This window comes from Balearica regulorum, chromosome 4 (assembly GCF_011004875.1).
Source record: "Balearica regulorum gibbericeps isolate bBalReg1 chromosome 4, bBalReg1.pri, whole genome shotgun sequence".
In the NCBI taxonomy this organism is placed as follows: Eukaryota; Metazoa; Chordata; class Aves; order Gruiformes; family Gruidae; genus Balearica; species Balearica regulorum.
The window spans coordinates 15,811,221-15,833,807 of NC_046187.1; the positions used below are offsets into that span (position 1 = coordinate 15,811,221).

Below are 22,587 nucleotides of genomic sequence, written 5' to 3' on the forward strand. Positions count from 1 at the left end.
ACCCAAAACACAACATGGTTATGAGGTGATAGAATGTCTAACTAACTGCACTAAACTACATAGTTACTGTAAAGAGACATCTCCTAAGATTTTTTTAAATTGAAAAAAAAAAGGATTTTTAATAAAGCATACATCCCAGCTTATATCATCTTTCCAAGTACAGACCTTCAGTTTCCTTTTGCATGGAGGTCTCTTCACCTGTTCATTCACTGTTTCCTCCTCTTTGTTATACTCAAGGTTGCCTCACTAAAAAAGGATCTTCCCCACTGGCCAGCGGCTCTCAGGGCTCCAGCCCTTGCTGGAGTGGGTAATAGATCCACCTTGTTACAGTGCGTTATAGAAGTAGACAAAGTGTGAGGAAGAGGGCCGTGCAGCTGAAAGCTTCTCTCTACTGGAGACCTAATGGAAGATACTATTTTTTCCTACAAGCCTTACCTCATTTCTGTCTTTAGACCATCACAACTGTAATGCCACCAATGACAAAATTTATTTATCTATGGATAAATCTAATGTATTCTGTACAATGCTTACACTGCACCGTGCTCTCCACATCTCCCTTTGACAGATACTTGTGTGGAAATAGCTTTCTGCTCTCTTTATTGTCCACATCCATATATGCCTGCTAGCCTGCATTTAAAGATAGAAAGACTTCGAAGGTCCATCTCTTTGTGGGTTCAGTAGCGTCTTGCACGTTTCCCTCATTTTACACTCTTGCAAAGCTCCACAAGGCAAGACCCTCAATCCTGTGAAGGTTCTCACAGAGAATATCTAGGTAGCAAGAGTTCTGTTTGGTCCACATAACTTTCCTTGCTTCATTTTTCTTATTTGAATAAAGAGAGATCCAGGAGCATTTACTGTTTAAGAAATACAGGGGGAAAAAAAGTTAATTTCAACATAACTATTCTAACTTCATGAGACCACATCTGTCCATCTACATGGTTTTATCTGCATTGGTCTGGAATTCTGGATGTTATTTTTCAGGCCCACAATGTAGATAGTGTCTATTAAAGTCATATGCAATTGCTCATATCTTGTGGTGACAGAATTGGGTCTGACCTTTTATTCTTATTCTCTGTATAGCCTAGATCTGGCTAGTCCAAATAATTGGAACAAAATTTCAGTATTTGCCTCTCTAATATTAAGAAAGCAAAAAAACCCAAAAAACCCCAATCAAAAAACCCACCAAACAAAACCAAGATGGGGTGGGGAGGGAACAGATCACAAGTTTGGAGTACTCACCAAGCTAAAATCCAGGCATTATACTTCAGAAGTTGTTTAGCTGTTTCACCCTGCCAGATTTGAGGAGCTCCTACCAAACAAAAAGGACACTGGGAAAGGCTTCAATAAAAAGACATTCTTGCCTTAAGTGCAGTTAGTGTGGAACAGGCATTTGTTAAAACAATGTTCCTGGGGATGGGGCCGCTCTTGTGCGGTGTGACACCACTATCTTACGTTCCAAAGGACGCTGTTATTTATTTCCTGGTTAGAAAATTGACATTTTAAAAATTATTCCCACATGCAAACTAAAATATTATATAGAAAAAGAAAAGCATTCTGATAGATACTAAGCATGAGTGGTTGGTGTAGGTTCAGGTGTATGATATTGCACTTTTGTCTATAAGGTATAAAAAGTCCTGATCATGACACAAGAGTATTTAGCTCATCTAGATCATCCTTTCAAAACATTCTCCTAATGAGTTCTTACAGCAGCCCCATGTAACACACTTAGTGATTAGTTCCATGAAAATAACTTAAATGAGGCCCTACACCTGGAAGTCTGAGTGAGGAAAGGACATGCCCAAGGCCATAGTCAGCTGCAGGACTAGGAGATGGGCAACATCAGCAGGGAAGACTGTTCTTCCACTGGCCTGATAGAACAGCTGGTTCTTTTTCCAGGTAAAAAACCCAGACCTATTAGTCAACCTACTTGCAAAATCACCACAAGTGTTTGCATTTCTAATGGCCTAAGTTTTGCAGATATTTTTGGTTTTGCGTTTGGAGAGTCTCGATACACAGTTAAAGAAAAATGAGATGAGCTTCAGCTTGAGAAGTGGTACTGAATATATGTATTCCTAACCTATTGCATTCTGTAGCACTATTCTCTCTTCAGAGGGGAAAAAAATTAAATCAGCGGGGATGTGAGGAAGGGCAGAATAGAGACTTTTAAAATGGAACGACAGACGTAATCTGCAATAGAGCAGGAAGTGTCGCTGGAGGACATGTAATCTCATGCACTACTACAATGCAGAATTCCCCCCAATTCTTTTCTCCTTTGTCAAAGCAGTACTCGCATGAGTAACTGCAGATGAAGCAAAATTGGTTTTATAGAGGAAAACTAGTTACAATTTTAATCACAGAAAAAGTCTGAATTAATAAAAAGGCATACTTTATTCTGTTCCCTTTCAGCACCGCGAAGACTGTGTTGGGATTCCTCTGATGTTTTGATGGAGATTTTTGGAGTGTTACTTCTGATCATATTAAGAGGGCCTTATTTTCTGCTTGGTTAAAAGCACAGCAAAACATTTTAAGAAATGTCTATTTCAGCCTTAATTATGTCTCTGCTACTCTTGGCTATGCAATATCTGATTCCAAACAACTATCCAGTGGTGCAGGGAGTCCTCTCTGCCAACTGTGCTTACTCCCAGACCCTTGCAGCATCTTCTTCAACGTACTTCCCTGGTAGCTGCACTGATGGGGCCCTGGCAGGTCTACTAGGCCAATGGCTACAGAGATCAATGGGCATTTAAAACGAATTTACTGACAGTACTTCTGGCATTCAGAGATGCTAATGTTGACGTACAAGGCAAGTATTTCTTCTGTTAGCAAAGCCTCACATAGCTGAGCAATCACAGTGATTTTTGACAGAAAGCACACCTTTGAAGGCTTTAAGATCCTTGCAGCCTTTAAAAATTTCATTCTAAGCTAGCCAGTTGCAAGATATTTCAAAAGCTTAAGCTTCTCATGATCAAAGGCACTCTTGAATAACACTATTATGTTCTCCTCCTTAAATCCTGTCTACTTGGCAGTGTTGGTGAGGAATTTGGCAATTTATTGCTTCTACTAGTGAAGCATATTGAAACATGCAAACTGCGTGCATATAACTCCTCAACGGTGTCACATATTCTGTTGACATCTCAGGATCTGACAACACATAGCAATATTTTGAGAAAACCAGATTGCTGTTTATTCCACCTTTTAATTTAGAAAGCAGAAAAGTGATCAGTATTTAGTAATACCATTGTAGGCAAGACAAACATGTAGTTGCCACTTTGTAGTCACATACTTTGAAAGTAACATCTATTTGAAAATAAAATTGGGGACCAAATTTTCAGTCTCTGACTTAAAAATTTCTTACCTTGTTTTGCTTGCTATCTTGTCTGCAAAGGCAGGGTGTATTTAGACAGCTATTTGCAGAAGCCAAGTGGTTCACCTTATCCTCTCATTAGTGTACACAAACACAACTTTACATTATAGAAACCAGATGTCCCTTCATGTTGCTTACATACCCAGTTTTGCCAATAATGAATGATGTTAGTGATGAGTTTGTGGTAGACCATGCAGCTCCTTGCCTATGTTTTATCCATCTTGCATTTATTAGCATTTTATTTTTATATAGTAAAAACATTCAGTGAGACAACTCAACTGTAAACTTACGCCAATATATGGTCTCAGCAAGGCTGGTATCACCAGATGATTTTAGTTCAGAGGGTCTCCTTTGGGGGAACTTCTCTGTCACTATCAGAACATCTCAGACAGACAATCTTTGTCTCAGTCTCCCACACTTCTATTTGTTATAAACTATTTTATCTCTCTTTTTGTATAACACAGCTGAATATGACTAAGTGTGCAATTTGTCCACAGAACCTACATGATTATTCATCCCTGCCATTAAGACAAACACAATTTCTCTACTTGCCAGGAAGGGAGAAAGATGATGGGACAAAATATAGGTATATTGCAGCCTAACTGCTGGGCTATAATTCTTGTCTGTTGGCTCGAGTTTGAGGAACAGCAAGAACAGGAAGGCAAGAGCTGATCCCAGCAAGAAAATGAACTGCTGGTAAAGCTACTAACTAGACTCAGCTCGCTTTCTTATGCAGGTCTGTGACCTACTGCTACCTATTTATATTCTGTTGTAGTCTAAGCCCTGATCTGGGCTTTTAATTCCTTGGTTTCCTCAAATATAAAATAAATAAATAAAAAAATATAAGCACTTGTTGCCACCTCCAAAAGATTTAAATCAGACCCCCTATTCTGCACGCAAAATGAACAGGCAAACAAGCACGTAAGCATTATCATCTGCCGGTATCTACAAGTTTTACAGCTACCTACGTAACACAAATCTACATCTGGTTCTGCTTTTACATGTATCTGTTCATTAGAAGTTTTGACATTTTTCATCTTTATCTTAAGTCATACTGGGGAATGTTCACCATTTTTGGAAGTACCAGCAATCTCCACTAGCAAAATAGAGAAAGAAATATCTAGGACACTGTGGCAGGCCAATGCATTTCAAGTTTACCCCAGAACTAATTTGTATGAAAGTGCACTATGAGATAAGGCAGTTAAGGCAGTTTGGAAAGGACAACTTCAGATGACATAAGCATCCTAGTTCAGCCACAAAAGCCCACTCTTCATGTACCGAGACAGGCTGATTCTTACACTACTACAGGTACAATTGTGTTCATACTCAAACTCCTCACTGTGCACAAAGCCACTCACTAGAGGGACAGACTGCATAATCAAGGATCATCTACCTCTTTGCTTTTCCTCACCAAACAACATTAAGGACTGGCCCAAACCTCTTGTAGTCAACAAATTAAAAGCTATGAGGAAATGTTAATGAACTATCTTCTAGCAATCAGGATAAGGAGATTTTTAAGCTGCAAAAGAAATTATATTCTCTAGCAATAATGTCTGACCAGACAACCAATCTATCATAAATCAGGGTTTTGTCTGAGCAAAAAAAAAAAAATTCAGTAAAAGCTCATATTGCTTCTACCTTGCATGCAAAGAACATCAGTTCTGTGTAGTGGAAGCAAATGTATTTTGGGGGAAGCAGAAAGGGTAATGTTTGCCTCAGTGTCACAATGACAGCTGCATATATGTAGGGAGAATAGAGCTGTACTGCTAACACCGTTGTCCTCACTCAGGGAGGGATGCTGAGCAAGTCAGGGAAACAATGCAGGCCAACCAGTGGTGTAACTGTGAAAGAGCTGGGGGTGAGGCTTTGCCAGCAGTAACTGGATCAGTGGTGCTGAAGACATCTATCGACTCAGCATCTCAGAAGAGCTTTGCCACAATCTCTAGCTGTTTTGGCAAATTTGCTTTTGCAGAGTAGCCTTCTCTCATCTCCCTATATCATTTATGATGCGCGGACATTAACACAGTTTTTTCTGCAACAGCTGCAGCTGAGAAGCAGAGAAGAGAATCTAAAAGAACAATACAAATGCTGCAAACAAACTACTACAGCCACAATATAAAATAGTGTCCTAGGCAAAGGTAAATGCGTTAAAGACACAGTTAGTTTTACTTGTAATAAACACCACGTATTCCCATCCTACAAAGAAATTAGAAGATATTTTCTATCCTGCTGACCTTCTCAAGAAAAAACAAACAATACCCGGGAAAAGACTGGAGTTTGCAGTTTTAAATTCCTAGGGTTTCTTTACAGAGTGATTTTATGCATATCACTTCCAGCTGGTCCAATAAGACCAGCCACCACTGATTATAGAAGTATAGATTACCAAGATGTTCTAATGACACAAATGACAGAAAAAAGGATAAAGTTTGTGGAAGTGTGGGGGCAACTTCAGTTAGCTCAGTAAGGGACCCAGGTCATTTTCTAAGTCCTGACACATCTGAGCACTATTAATGCATACAGATGACCAAAAACTTGAAAGGCTGTAAGCAGAAGCTCAAAAGTTCAGCAGAGAAAGTCACACACACTCGCTGCTCTTTTAAATAAAGCTTTGTGCTCAGTGCTGGAAAGTCACAAGACACTTTCACTCACTGTGGCATGGAGGAAGCACTCTCTTCATAGCAACACTAATGAATTTGCCGTAATTTTAAGTATAGATAATCACTTGTTTTATGAACAGTCTATTAAATTCCATTTGGAATTATTAAGACTGTTCACAGAGTGAAGCCTGGTCAGCTTGATTAAGTGCAGCAAAATGCCCTGTGAAGTTTGCAAAGAAGCCCGGTAGCTGAGTGATAACTTAACTTTGTCAGCTGAGAAAATCATGCAAACAAGAAACATCTCACAATAAAATATTACTTGATCATTCCAAAATAAATGAAAAAATATATATTTGGGGAAGAAAAACATCTTAAAAAATGGGGAATGAAAGAGAAGGTTCTGTTAAGGTTGCATCTTGAAAGAGAAGCAACGGCAACAATCACTAGGATATATCCTACTAATACAGGAGCTCCTGCATTTCATCATAAAGCTGCAGTGTTCAAGCAGGGCAAACTGCTGTTGTTGATAGTAGACCAGGAAGCCAATAAAGTCTGAGTAGAAGCTCTGCTAACTGTTGAAGGGTTATTCATTGTGAACAGGCTATTCAATTTCAGTTATTTCAGTTGAAGAGTATTCATTTGCAAATGCTGATTTAACATCCATGAAGAAGGTACAAATTGTGGAAGGTCCCAAACACATACTCATCACAAAAGCAAAATCCTTTTTAGAAAGTATTTAATTGAGAATTCCAGTTGCAAGTAATCTCTTGTAGATTTTCACAGCGCTCTTTCTCTTGTTGCAAATAAAACTATCAATACGCCAGTAATAAACTGGAATGTAAATTATTTTTAGCAATCAAAATATCATAAAAGACAGGCATTCTGCTCCGGGAACCGTACACACTGCAGACTGAGTTACTACTCAGCAACATGTAACAAACAGCAATATTATCTAAAGCACTGATCCTGCTATTTTTAAAATTCTCTTGATTTTGTGTACCGCCGCCAACTTATTCAGAATTACGGCAGCTTGAGTCCTAGTCTTTGGGGAATATCTGCAAGACATTTCAGTGTCTGATTCTTCAAGTAGCTCATTAGGGTGATGAAAAGCCACATGATGAAGGGGCAGTGCCATGCTTGAAGAGCTAGGGGTTCCTGTTGTCTTGAATTATTAACAAGTCAATATTTAGTGGACTGTTCCTGCCTGCCTGCCTACAGCAGGTGGTACCCCACTGCCTTTCACTTGGAAAGCATCTGCTTGCTCTGAGCCTCCCCAGAGCTTGCTACAGTCATTTGTTCGATTTAAGACAGACACTGTCATTATTCCGTGCAGCACTTCACAGAAATATTTCCTGCTAAATGCTTGAACCATCTGAGCAGCACTAGGCAGGCTGGAGGCTTCATTAATAATGCATCCCTGCTTATCAATAGATTTAGACAACTGGTATTTAGAAGCTTCTTCAGAAGGAGTGGGGTTTTTTCACACCAGTTAGCTTCATTCTGTCAGTTCCTTGATGTAGACATTACATCCAACTGAGTTCTGAAAGACAGAGGTGCTAAAATTGTATTTGAGCTGCTCCCTTGCTTTGGAGCACCATTTGACTGATGTGACTCTTAAGATCAACCGCCTCTGTTGTGTTTTTCTTTGCTGGTTTTGGGAGGAGGGCTGGAGGCATTACATTAAAACAGAAATTTGCCTTTATCTTACTTAAAATATGTGGAAGCATTGGCTTTGCATTCTCAACAAGTTCAACTTCCACTAAAACTCTGGCCTCAGCTCATAAATGAGGGAAGAAGATTCAGTATTAGTTACCTTGTGTTTTGCAGAGGAGGGGCAACTACTTTCAGCAAAACATTCATGATGCTAAAAACAGAGTAAAAAATATCAAACTGCTGCCTGGATCAAACAGCAGTGTGGACAAAGTAGCTATTGCCCAATTTAAGGGAAAGGGAAAACGAAGATATAATTCCATTTTGGGCAGAAAAAAAAAAAAGAAGAAGAAAAAATGTACCCTTGAATAGCGGTGTCATGATTATAGGGAAGATACGCTCAGATCTGTTTCAGTTCTGCTGGTAAGTCTTCCTTTGGATCAGGTTTCCACTCCATCACCCCTTGGTGAATCCCACAGCCTTCAGTGGATTTCTGCAGTGCAGCTTTCTTGTTTGCTGGGCTGGTTCTATTTGATATCCACAAAACATTTTTTTTATTTTTTTGGGGTGGTGCGTTGTGTGTGTGTGTGTGTTCGGGGTTTTTGTTTTTTACGAAGCACTCAAGCAAAGGGTTAGAAAATCTTAATATGAACAGATCTTACCTACACTGTCATCTTTGTTAAAAGTTTACAGAAAACTCTTTCAGCCCTTTTGCTTCCATCTGTGCATGAGGAGAAGCTGTTTCCTGCAGTTTTCGCCTATTCATCTCTAGAGATACTTATATCTAGCTGATGTGAACAATCCACTCAGCAACTACGTATTTTTTGGTAGACCTGGAATCCTCCAGTGGTCTCATACCCCCTTTGTCTCTAGCTTGCACAAGGAAGCCAGTCTACAGAGTTTTCTTTCTCTCATTTGCTATTGGCTTGACATAAAGAATCAAGGACTTATAATCGGAAATTTTCTAAGATTTTTTTCTTCCTTCAACTACAGGAATGACTTGAGAGAGACTTTAGCAGAAAATATGGAAATATTAATGTACAATAGCAATGGACAAAGTTTGCTGTCAGGCTAATTGCAGATTGCTTTTACTATAGATGGTTTCAATATTGCTAGTTGCTAATGAAATAATTACATATCACTTTTTTTTTTTCCCCTGGGCCAGTAAGATTCACTGTGCATGCACAGATTAATCACACATGCACATTAGATTTAATACCTCTGGGACCTATCAGAGATATTGTGTACATCAAGCAAAACTCCATGCAAGCAGCTATCCAATCTGCTGTCCAAGCATAGTTCATTTAAATGCCCTGGTTCCTGGCAAATTAAGGGCCTGGGCTTGTACCCATCGATTTGAGAAATATTGAACCAGCACCAGAAGAACCGGATGCTGTTTGTACACTGGACTTTGTGAATAAACAGACGCTTATTAAAATGTTGACACTGGCACATGTCTGGGGGCTGCTGTACACAGTCTCAGCATTTGCTGAAGTTCATGGGGAGCTAAAGTTTGTCCAAAAAGGGCAGAATTTGGCTGTAATGAAGAGGATGACATTCACACTGTAAACAAGGGAAGCTGAGCTGTAGCTGCAGCTGCTGCTGTGATTACAACAGAAGTGCCCCTTTCAAATATCTGTCAAGAACTGAACGTGAAACCCAATTCTGTGATGCTCCAAGGACAGAATTCTGATATAGGGAATAAAGCCACAGTTTTTAAAAAAAAAAAAAAAAAAAAAAAAAAAAAATTGTTCTAGTAGTTTTATGCAAATGTATGAGAAATGAAATTATTTCAATCACAACTCTTCTAGCTCCTTTTGATTACACAATGGATGAAACCTTTCGTAATGACACTTATTTATTACAGGGGATTGAACATCCATGCTGAAAGGATCTCTTTGGAAGGAGTTTGCATCCTATCCCTGTCCAGAGCAACTAGGTCACACATGATTTCTCCAAAGATGTAAGAGCATATTTCAGAAGGACGACTTCTGGATCAAAAGGCAGCTCAATCTCGTTGCCTCGTAATTCCTCAGCCTAGCTAGGAGATGCCAGTGGTAACTAATTTGCAGCTCTGTCCACCAGTAACTATGCCGTTGTCAAAAACTTAAGTTAAGAATGATTATTTAAGCAGATGTACTGTAAGGTACAGGGATTCAATGTATTAATTATGGTCTTTTTATTATTATTTTGATATTATTATTATTATTATTATTATTGCCATCATTATATCCCTCTAACAGGGTAAAATTCACCTGTCATGTAGAAAGTAAGCACAAGATCTTCTGCCCTACCTATACAGCATCTTGATATATATCTTCACATCCTCAGTGAACAGAGAAAATGCAGCAGGCAATAGGCATGGGCAAAAAACAATGAAGGAGCAAAGCAGCAGCAAAGCAGCAAAAAATTGTGCATGGGCCTCTTTCTACAGATTCAGTGCCTCTAAATGGTCAGGAAGAGCAGCAGTTCTTCCTGAAGCTGAAGCAGTAGCCACCTAGGAATAGGAGCACTGAGCTTCATACTTTGGCTTGAAGATGGAGAACACCTAAGTCGGGCTGTTCTTCATCAGGACAGTACAATTCCTCTGTCCCACCATGGAAAAGTATTTCACCCTCAGGCTAGTCTGATTTTTTTACTGCCATAAAATCAGAATAAAAATTCTAATTTTTTACGGACTTATTTTCTTGCTTTGAACACAACTGAAAAAAAACCAAACAATAAAATAAAACTGGTTTAATAATTTTTAAAGAGATTTTAAATGATACTCACTTTATCAAGGCTGATGAAAATGACAGTAGTGTCAGAGGGTAACAGGTTGCTAATAAATACAATAGTTTAGGAAAGTGCTATTCTTGTCATGGAAAAATATATTCTGAGAAAAATAATACCACTGTAATTCATTTTTGAAAGCTACAGAGACTTCTTGGATGAGGAATGCAGTTATTAAAGGCAAAAGTACACAATATGTTGTAATGAAATGGTTGTGCTACACACTTCATTAGACGGTTTGTGAGCCACCTGGGAAATTCCAGCTCTCCCCCCTCAGAAGGAAATGTTTTACGTGGTTGGATCACTAGAGGGAGCACGTAGAGCAAGACTGAAAAAAACCCCATGCTACCTTGGTGTCTCCAGCCTGCAAGCTAAGCTGAACAAGAGGAAAGATTAACCAAGGGGCTACCATAATTTATATTTATTCTTCCAGTGCAAGAATTATGGTTACAGGATTCATTGAGAAAGACCTGAACACTTCCAGCTATCAAAAAGAAGTCGATGCAGCAATGCTGACTTTCGTTCTGAGCGACAGAGTTGGGAAAAAGCTGTCAGGCTCTGCATTGCACGTGTCCACTGGAAGAAAACATACTTGTCATATGAGATGCTGAAAAGCTTAAAAATTCAGAGAGCACAGTAGGGAGTCTTCCCGAAGGATTCAAAGAACTGATATGTTTTGAATGTGTTGACTGTTTGATTTACAATATTTAAAGGTAGAAAATAAAGGGGAAAAAACCCAGTCAAATTTTATATGAATCTCAGAGGAACAGGAGGAAGGGCTGAACTGCAGATGTACTGGAATGTCTATGATATTTGCATGATCATTTCAAAAGCTCATCATTTGTGTTAAAAAAAAAAAAGAAAAAAGAAACAAAGAAAAACAAACCCCTAACTCTGTACTTTAACATTATGAGCAGTATTGCTGAAATAATACTGTTTACAAAGCACGTTTTATAGTTTTATTTCACTTTAATCCACTATTCCTTTTAGATGAGCAACAAAAGCTACATTACAGACAAAAGAACCAGCGCAGAAGAAACTGCACTTATATCACAGAAGCCAGTGAGCTGCCGAAGTGCTGTGTCTTCCCTGAAAGAGTTTACAATCACGCTGTAAAGTTGAGGTATACACCCAGCAGAGTGTACAAGGCAAACATGAAGATATTTTTGTACAATGCTATAGAAATAATATGTAATATAAATAGTGGAAGCTTCTCTTTTGGGTCATTGTTTATCAAAGCCTGCAGCCTATTAACTTTACTGTTTTCCCTCAACTAGAATTTACAAAATGCTTATTTGAATATTATAGCATAAAATAAAGATTGAAATGTTAAATGAATACTTTCATTGGCAAAGTTTTTATTGACATCTTAGTGTAATTGCAATAACATTATCTCTGCCCACATCCAGAGACTCACACTCAGAAGGCCCCTGTGGATACGAATACCACCCCGCGCCCCAAGGGTACCATCTGGCACCCCCAGGCTTCACTTAAACAATTTTACATTGAGTCCAGTGAAACTCTGAGTAAAGCCTGACTTTAGTTTGAGTGACTTTTGCTCCCCAGTCCTTGGTGGAAGGAACGGTACTGTTGCACGCCGATGCGATGCACGGAGCAGTATGAGTGTACGTAAACCAGAGTATTTCAGTCTTAAACTTCTCTCCTTGAAACAGCAATTAGGAATTTTAGCAGTGAAATGCTGTTAAAGGTCAACAACCAAGTCTACCCATCAGCCTCCTTACTGCACGGCCTCACAAAGATGTTTGTCTACGAACAAGCGAGTGTAGGGGTGGGCACGCGTTTCCTCACGCAGCAATCTCATCTCAGTGTGGAACTCTTGCTGGGTAGTCCTGCAGGATTTTGTGGCAGGAGAGAAACCCAAGTCCTAAACTGTCAGTAACCTGCTGATCCCAGTAGCATTCATTTCTAGGACATTCATGACTTTTGATGTTCCATACGTAATTTTCTTGCTTTAGGCACAATGTTAATCTCAGCCTGTGAATGGTTTCTTTGCTTGCATACTGTGATTATTTCACTGGCAGAGAGCTCGTCGGTTGAGCCATACCTGTTTGGGTAAGAGACTATAACACAAGGCTAATCCTATCCTAACGGTATTTTTTCTGGTATATACATACATAATACAACTCTATCTCTCTCCATATGCGCAGATATATACGATACACTAAAATAAGTCTGGAGTATATAAAGATTGCCAAGTCAATCACTCACAAACTGACAAAAGTACTTAAAAAACAAAGAAAACGCTGGTCTTAAGGTTATTCATACAGCCTTCAGTTTCTCCATGAAACGCCAATATAGTACAACCTTAAACATTATTATTGCTTGTCTTTTTTTCCTCCCTACAAAATCACTGCCTCACACTCAACAAACATTTACATATTAAATACTGTTCAGCGAATGCATCATTCCAAACCTTGTTCTCACACACTCCACATTCCTGCACTGACAATAAAACGATTGATTTCTGTGTCACCAGTTTCATCCTGCTTTACGGCGAGCACACAATGTATTTTCACATACACGGCCTCCACCAGGAGAAAAATTACTCTTCCCATGTTATAGATGGGGAACTAAAAACCAGAGAGATTAAAGTCAGAAAGTGACCACTAATTTTCTTAATGACACTGAGATTAAAATGAATTCTATGGAAGTAAACTCATCTTCACTGACTCTGAGACCATTTACTTTTCTTTTTTGTCCTGTAACTTCCCCCTGAATTTATTACATGCCTTCCAAATGGGACAGTAAAAGAGGCAGGAGTCCTATAGACATGAGTCTCCTCTCGTCTCACCTTTTTCTGAGAGATTTTTCCTCTCTGCCATGGCACTAAGTGTAATGCCACATACAAGTTCCGTTTAGCCTAGCTCTCTGAATGGCAAGCCAGAGGGCTTGTGTTAAACTTTGCTTATTGATGCTCTACTAGCAAACAAAACAAGCCCCCTGACGAGGTTCTTACAAAACATATTACAATGCAGATTTTGGCAGAGGGAGAAAGCACGATGAAGTAGCAGGACTGTAACTCCTCTTTCAGCACTTCTCAGTAACAAGGAATGTGCTCTCAGGTGTACGAGCTGGGTTTTCCTGATCAGTTGTTTAAAGCCATCGCACATCCTTCTACTTAGTGTGTGCATGCTCCTTGGAAAAGACATAGGAGGAGAATTTTTCCTCCTTGTTCAATTTTTGTTTGCAAAGCTGAAGAGCTCTGCAGGGAACTGAAATGAATAGTAAAGTCTGGTTTAACACAGCTTTTGGCCATTCTTGCTTCAGTTCTGTATCTTTTAACCTCCAGGGCATAATTCTTCCTCCTAATCAATCCCCTTTTGCATTCCTTATGGATTCTCTTCTTACTTTTAACACACAGTTTAAGATGAATATCATTCCAGGGAGATCTATACTCCTTCCTACTAGTATCATCTTGCTTGCTGCTAAAACTTTTTTCATTCAAACTTATTATATGCCTCCTCCACGTTCAAATATGTAAGCTTCCCAGTGCTCACTAAATATCCTCAGTTTTTCAGTTTGCCTTTCTGAGGTCTCAGAAGTACAGATTTATCTTTTACTTTTCTCAGAAAGAGAATTGGATAAAATTGAATCTGCTCTAAGTTTAGTTTTTATGTCCAGCCCCTCTAGATCTTGCTGTTCAGTGAAACTAAGCATAACACATCATTATTTGCTGCTAATTCACTGACTGGTAAAAAAAAAAAAAAAAAAAAAAATAAATCTACCTTCATTCACTTCCAAGAATATCTGGGACCTGCCTTCATTGGAAAATAAATTTAGGAAAAGTTACAGTATTAAAATGTCCAGTTTTTCTATGGACACTTCTTTGTGTCTTAGTCTTAGATTGGAGAGGTACAAAAGAGAGCAGCAAGGGCCCAGGGAGAATCTCTTATTCTTCTCAGTCTGTTCAGAAGTTTTAAGTGCCCTGACAGCAATTAAATGCAGTTAATATAAATATACTGCCTAGTGGCACAATACATTAAGAAGGTAAAATCTCAACCAATCTCCTTGTTCCCACATCTATCCCTAACGTTCTGCTCTTCCCAGGAGAGAGACACTTCCCAGGAGTATTTTTTAATAGGATTAGGAAAATAATATGAATTAATTTCATGCTTCAAGAGTTGAGGATTAAATCCAAATGTAAAAGGAAATAAATGTTGCTTCAAACCAAGGAGCAGTAACACACCTTTGTTTTTTTTTAAACATTAATAAGCCATCAAGATCCTACAAGACAAATCCTCTTGCCATATGAAGTCCACATTTTGAACAGCTCAGATAAGAAGATGTCTGCAGTTTCATGAAACCTTAAAGCTCTCTGTGGTATTTCCATCATCATTGCTCTTGTCCTAAAAAGCATTTGCCTTGACATCCCTTACTGCTGGTGCCACCACACACTCACAGGCAACAGGGCACAGTCTGGGCCTTCTTATGCTGAGATGTGAAAAATCAATTGAATCCCCAGCAGATGGAATCAGTGGTGCAGAAAGTGACTAAACACTAACAGTTATTCTGTGATACCAAAGTCTTGAAAGAGGATACTGCAAACACATACACTACAAGGAAAAAAAAAAGGGGAGGTGTGATTTAATTTACAATAACTCTCTGCATGGTATTGTTATTTTGGGGCTCTGTCCTTCTACAGAGATGTTATTATTCACTGGCAAATTAAGAATTTTCTCTCCAAATATTTTCTATTCACCGATAACACACAGATATATAACAGGTATGATGCACACTGATACATGACATTATTGCATCGTGATAATGAAAGATACAGAGTATTTCTATTCCCTTACCATTATGCCTTAAAAATAGACAGGACTGACAGCAAAGTCTTTACATAATGTGACAGGAAACATGATTTTTATTTCTATTTCAAAGTTGTGTGATTCTATGTTCTAAATGCTTATTTTACTAAAGAATGTCTAATTATTACATCCTGTGCAAAATATCTATAATAAACAATTTAGTCCTGGGTATGAATAAATCCAGCCTGACTCCTCTTTCTTCCCATTTTTTCTTCCTTTTTTTTTTTTTTCTGTCATTCTCTATATTTTCTGCTGATTTTATCAGCATCTTCTCACCTCTCTCCAATTCTTTGTTTCTCTCTCTCACTTCACATATTGCCTTATATAACTGTGCTAACATCCAGCTGAGCTGCAGGGAGGATTTTTTTTAAGTGCACTCTCCGTTTGTGTCAGTCCTATTATAACATACTCAGGATGATACATTACACTTGAAAGCTTCTAGTATAAATATAAAGTCATGTTATCTATTCCCAAAAGAATGTTAACCATAACACTTTAATCATAATGATAATCATACACTTATTTGGAAAAAAAATTGCATAGTTTAACATAGGAATAGATGTCAGAAGATACATGTTCTTGTCTTTTCCACAGTCTTGTGGTCGCAAGGAAGCTGATTTCTTTTTCTAGTTTAGTTTATCTGTCAAAATACATAAATAATACTGGCCCATTTGATTGGGTGATGCTTGATTCTGCTAATGTTTATAAAGATGTTTGAAAACATCAACTATGCCAGGCTAAAAAGGTGCAAAGTATTATTAGCTGTCAATTATGTTTTATAGAAAACACTGTGGCTGACGATTCATCAAACTAGTAAATTGGTAGAAAGAAGAAAAATAGAGAAAAGAGAAGAAAGAGGGAGAAGAGTAAAGACTGGTTTGAAACAGAATATATTGGAGCCTGAGTGCGATCCGAGGTAACAAACTTTCGCGTGAAATCTTCATAATCTGCACAGCTACTCCTCACCTGAAGTGTGAAACTGCAGCGTACGCACACAGACTAGTCAAAATGAAACTTCCCAGTTTTAATTTCTCCAGCTTTTTGTACAAACTCTGTGCTGTAACTATACTGACGCTAATGGTGTGAGGTCAATTAACTTTGATCTATAATGACAAGAGCACTAGCTCCCTAATTTAGTGGAAAAAATAAACTTTCAGCAACCTTGAACACTCCCTATGCACCACGATGCGTGCTTCCTGTCAGACTTATAACTGAGCACACTCTAGCGGTCTCTAGCATGCTAAGACGACTGTGCACACAGAAGTACAAACAGAACAACGGGGTTTGTACGTTTAACTGTGCAATAGGACACAACGGTTCAGCTGCGGCCAGCTCACTCGTGGTCTTCCAGCGATTTGAGAACCTCTGGCCTGAAGACTGATGATGTTCGATATTTGCAATTTCTGCTTTCTGTAGCTTGTTTCTCAATGAGATTATATAGTACTTTATAAACTTGCTAGGGCAATTTATGGAAAAAAAATGCACGTCACTACATTAACCAGTTTGAGATCATAATTTATCTCTAATAGCCTTTCTTTGACAACAAGAAAACAAAAGAAAATTAAAGCTGATAGGGCTGTTCTAGTAATGTCAAAAGTTGGCATTCTTTATCAGTCTTTAACTTAAAAGCAGTCCTTGTCAGAATAATGATAAAGGCATCATAGAAATTTTGCTTTTCATCTGTCTGACATATAAATCAATGATCCAAAAAACAAATCATCATATGTTGGTTTTTTTAAGAAAGTGAATATAAAACAAGCCAGCTTGTCTACATTTTATATTCGTCTTTGACAGAGTCAGTTACACCATTTCTCTGAGCACTCACTCACGGCTGAAACCGCTCCCTCCTCCCAGCTATAACACTGACCCCGTTTAGAGAGCACATCACAGATAGATGCACTGAAATCAGTAGCCTTTTCCAGGGTGTGAGCTGACATAATGGGCGGCTTTGCTTTCTCTTGGGAGCAAGCACTCTCTTTATCACTAGGACAAATGACCTGTAGGAGAGGTATCCAAGGCTAGACACTCTATTTCTTTATAAATGCCAGATCAGATCATAACACATTACTGTGACTCACTGTGTTAATGACCAAGCACTTCGATTTGCAGTGAAAGCACGAAGACATAGCAGACTGAAGTCAAGCTCCGTCTATTTTGGAGTATGCTTTCTATGCAGGCACACCGCTTTGAAAACTTCACTTTCCATTTCAGTACACAGCTTTGAAATTCATAGTTACAAACAGACCAAACCACTTACGTTATCAATAAGCGAGCCTTACCTTGCAGAAATTGTGATTTGTTCGAAACAGTGTAAGTGACGTGTTTTTCACATCAGGGAAGGGTGGTTTTCAGCTCTCAAGAGGGCTTCTCTAGGATTCTTCACTTTAGATTTTTTTTTTTTCCCCTGAGTGCAGGTCCTTGTTCCTCAGAGTAGGCAAACGCCAGAAACTATATATCCTTTCTCAGGATTACAGGGCTCCACCTCATGCCTCTATAATCCTGACAGTGGCAAAGGATTACTGAGCCTAAAAAAATAAAAAATAAAACCAATTCTTTTTCACGCTTGAATGAATCAGAAAAAGAGAAATAGAACTATTTTGTATTTTGGAGGAAGAAAAAAACCCAGTGCCTACAATTAAAAGAACAATTAAAGGTAAATTAATAAAGAAGAAGAGAAGTCGAGAAGGAAAATAAAGATTAGGTGATAGAATATGGGAGAAAAAGAAAAGATGGAATCAAAAGCTAGGATCAGAAACAAGAAAAAAGAGGAGAAGAGTTTAGTAATAAAAAGGAAGTACTAGAAATAAAAATATTTACTTTCCCTTTGATGCATCTGTTAATCTTAACAGAAGTCTGAGGAAAAAAAAGAAAAATGTTAAATATCCACAGTGAACAGAAAAACTTCCCATTGAAAAAACGGAAGAAATGGAGGAGGGAAGGAAAAATATAAAGGTGTAACATAAGGACATAGGCCTCCACATTGGTCACCAGTTCAACTGCTCTGTAACCACAGCCAGCCATATTACGGAAGCCTCGACCAGAATTGCCCACCAGATATTCAGTTCACGTCAGGCCATGAAACAACAGAGCGTTGAAGTAAACAAAACGCTTACTGCACCAAAATAACGTGTCAGAGGCAGAATATAGTATCTTAGGTCCCCACAAAAGAGATATTTCAGGTTAAAATGCTCAGAAACTGTACCCCATACTCTACAGGAAAGATAGGAAAATGTTTATTACAGCTAGCTGTTCTGACACCCTGACTTTCCACACAAAGCCAACAAGATACACAGAAGTGGAGGATAACAGAGACTTCAAGCCCCTTTGATAACAGAACTCTTACAATGCATCATTCTTCTCGATGAAGATACTCACAAGTTTATATGTATTCCTCAATTTAGTGTTCAAATGCATCTTTAGATGTAGGAAAATACTCAAATGTCTTGCCAAATTAGGAGCATAAGCATAACAGTGTTAATTTCTGTTCACGTCAGATGGATTATGTTTACTTCCAAGTCTGACAAATCTCTGAGAAAAGGTCTTGATTCTTTGAACTCTCACTCATAGACTGTTCTCAGAAACTCTCATTAACTGAACTATTCTAAAAAAAAAATAAAACAAAACCCAACCAAACAAAAAACCCAATAACCCAAAACCAGAAAAACCCCAACAGTATTTGAACTGAAGTACCTATTGCAACGAAGAGCTGCTAGGGCAATGGACCATGCAAATTATCCATCTCCTCCCTCTGCCAAGAATATTAGTCTCCTGCTTACTATGCTTTTTTCTGTGTTTGTCCTCTAAACTAACTGAAATCACGTCTTTATCTTCTACTACTTGGAAGTCCTTCCTGTTGTTTCCATCCTAAGGCAACTTCTTAGCGGAGCCCTTATTTCTTTTCTATGAAAGTAGCATAAATTATAGTGGATGGAGAAACAGAACAGGTTTGGTAAAGCTGGTTATGGTCAGTACATTTTAGCTGGCTAAGTCTTAGATTTCCCAGCACAGAAATTAGGAATCACAAAGAAACTTTTCCAGATGTTACTTTTTAAACAGCAACTTAAACAAAACCACTAATTTTGCTTTAAAAGTTGACGACGTTTTCTCCATATACGTTGCATTCTGTTAAAGGTAAAGCAAGACCAAGTTCTAAAAAGAATTTTTTATCTGATGTAAACAGGTTTTTTTAAAGTCTCACAAAAGCATTTCAAAATTATATACACCCCTACCAGATAACAAATTATCAAAGCCTTGTGGTTTAGTCTTGTTTTTGTTGTGAAGACAATAAAGAGTTGTGCTTGCTCTCTTTTCCTCCTCTTATGCCTTCATACAAATGCATGGAAATTCCTCTTAATCATATTTATACAGAACTAAAGGTTGTCTTCCATTTTTCAGAAATTGGATTACCCTTTCTATGAAGCTATTGATAAATCACAGTCACAGGAAGGTTTGGAGACAGCAAACGAGAAGGGGAATCAAAGTTAAGTGAATTTAATGTAAAAATAGAAAATATTTTAAATTATTACTTCAGCTTTACCATTTATGTTTACTTGCACATGAATGTTCCTTTCTTTACTTAACATGTTCTTGTTGTTTAAAAGGGTACCTATATTAGAAATCAGTTTTTATCTCTCGGAGAAAGATGGTAGCATTTATACATCTGTATGTCTACATCAGAAGAGTTAGAAGTATGAGTTATATATATAGATGTATTCAGACATGTATTTTTTATATATATAAATATAGGTATATATACATGGGCTTCTTGGTCTCACAAACAAAACTTGGGTATAGGCAAAAATGTTTCCCTTGTCTACACAACACCAAGCACGTGTCTGGTTTTGAGCAACACAATTACTCTTCCCTAGAGTCAGCAGGAAATAGATTCAGTAAGAACATCTGAAGAGTACAGAACATAGATCAGTCCTTGTTAAGTTTATATTTGATATGAGTGTCATGTTAGAGAAAATGCATGAGCATAAACTCTCCAGACAGTAGATTGCAATTATTAGCTTTTTCCGAAGCAAGTCTGTGACACCTGTTTTCAGGCGTGCTAATGAATCAGAAGTACCTTCAAACACACTAAAGAGTGAGACACAGAAGCAGGCAGGTCAGAGGAAGAGAAAGATCTATAGGTTGGATCCTTCATCCCTAAGAAAAGAAAAAAAAAAACCACCAAACCCCAAACCACCACCTATATTTACTCTTACCCTTGGTAAAGTACCAGGTTTTGTTCATTTTTGCAGGACTTTATTTCATTCTATATTGCTGCCTCTATTGTGCTTTCCTTGATACCTCTGTATAAAGGCTATTAGCATTTACCATCTTATAGTGATATGTTACATTTGACGGAGCAGAACTTCTGTCATTTCTACTGGTAATCATATTTGGCAAGAATTTTAGCTTAAATTGTTTATTACTTTTTTTTTAATAAAAGGTTAATGCAAGTGCTTTATTTGGACTTCAGAAACATTAATGTTGATAGCATTTACCAGAAATATAAAAATTAGCTAAATAACAAAATACAGTAGTTAAAGTAGGATTTTTTCCAAGCCAAAAATGATTTACTAAGCTTGTTATATAGATATTTTAAACATCTGTGTTAATCTTGCCAGCCTTTTTTAAAAAAAGCCTTGATTTTGTGGAAGGGATATTTATGCAGGGTAGCTGTGATAAATAAGTGCTGGAATTTCTAATCCTATGGATGATTTGCTGATGCAAACTGAGTACATATGGATTTCAATCGCATTTTTTCCTACTGGTTCTGTATACATTTGATAGCGTGCAAAACTTCATACTAACTATTTGCACATGTAAGGCTGCATATACATACATACACAGCCCAGAGTGAATCATGTCAGAAAATGAGACTTTCAGAGTTTCCTTTTCAGTAGTAACAGAGAGTGCCCTGCATCACGTAGGCTGGAGACCCATTATACTCAGCTGTATCTAAAAAAAGACAGTTTCTCAACTAACGAAACCATATATCTTTTGTTCACTCTGCAATATGATATAAAGGTGATCCTTTGAATTAAACATACATAAAGCAGCAGTGATAGTGGCTAAGCCGAGTTAGGCTAAGTATCCACATGAACCTATGGAAATGCATGTTTCATAGCTGTGGACAAAGATAATGGCATGCAAGGAACTGCTATTCCAGAAAATGATGTAGCCTTTCATCCTTAATAACCAAATAAAAAATGGGAAGTCGGTACTTGGGAGCTACTCTAGCAAGCAGATCTCCAGGAAACAAGGTTCCCCACAGACTCTTCCTTGATCTTAAAGCTTAACGTGAAACATTTATATGCACGTAGCACCTGGCCAGAAGACGTGGGAAGGCACTTTTATCACACTGGCTGTATTTCTTTCTTAAATAATAGATTTCCTCTTTTTTTTCCCTCTCCTGGAAACAGAATACATGCTCAATAATGTTTCTGTATTTTTTTCTGTGCTTTTTTTTTTTTTTAACCAGTTTAAAAACAACCAGACAATCTTGAAAACCTCAACATCACACAATCTTGAAAACCATTAACACCCCTCAAACTGCCTGGTGCTGAATTGCATCCCAGTTTTTGAAAGCAAAAATACATAGTCAAAATAAGTTAAGCATTATTTGAATGAAGATGTATTTTGAAAAAAAAAAAAAGTGTTAAGGTTAATCGAATGCTAATCTGCCACTCACATTTCTTTGACATCCAGGCGTGTGGATAAGTGATGCACAGACTAACTAGGTCCAACTGAAACTACACAACAAATCAGTTGAATTATGTACAATATTTTCCCAAAGGCATTCCACAGGAGCAAAGAACAACAGTATGTGGAACTTAAATTGTTGCTCCAAACTATTGCCAGCTTCACAATGGTTGACTCACTCGTGTTGTAAGCAGGAGTTAACGCATCAAATATATATGTAAATCTGTACATACTGCAGTTATATCTTTGTATTCTGCAAATTATTCTTGTTTTTATCTACATCCTTAATGTAGCATGCAATCAGTTATATATGCAAACCTCCATGATAACAACATAAAGCAACCTCTACGTACATGCTTCCAAATAGCTTAGTGCAATGCTTATTCACCTTTGTATGAAAAATGAAAGGGGATTTACGCATAGATTTTAATTTTTTTCAAGATTAATATTTTCTTTACAAATAATAAAACCCAAAATACGTTATCCATTAAGACTAGCACCTGTTGAGTGCACAGGCTGAGAAAACAAAGTCATTTTTGTTTGTGCAAAACAACTCTTCACATCTTTCTCAAACAAAAAGCTTTCATTTTGCTTCTGATTTGCAAATAAGTCCTGCATTTCAGCTGAGAGCAATCCAGGGGGAAAAAAACCTATCTAAACCAGATTACTTAAAACTGCAAAT

At 37.8% G+C, this 22,587-nt stretch overlaps 1 protein-coding gene across 1 annotated transcript in view; it reads right to left on the reverse strand.

Moving 5' to 3' along the window:
• The window catches only part of TTC29 (tetratricopeptide repeat domain 29), a 205,263-nt gene extending 187,715 nt beyond the window's left edge, over positions 1-17,548 (reverse strand). The window contains exon 1 of the mRNA XM_075750713.1: positions 17,492-17,548. The gene's annotated coding sequence lies outside the window, so the exon portion shown is untranslated. The remainder of the gene's footprint in view (positions 1-17,491) is intronic.
• Between the last annotated feature and the right edge of the window lie 5,039 nt (positions 17,549-22,587).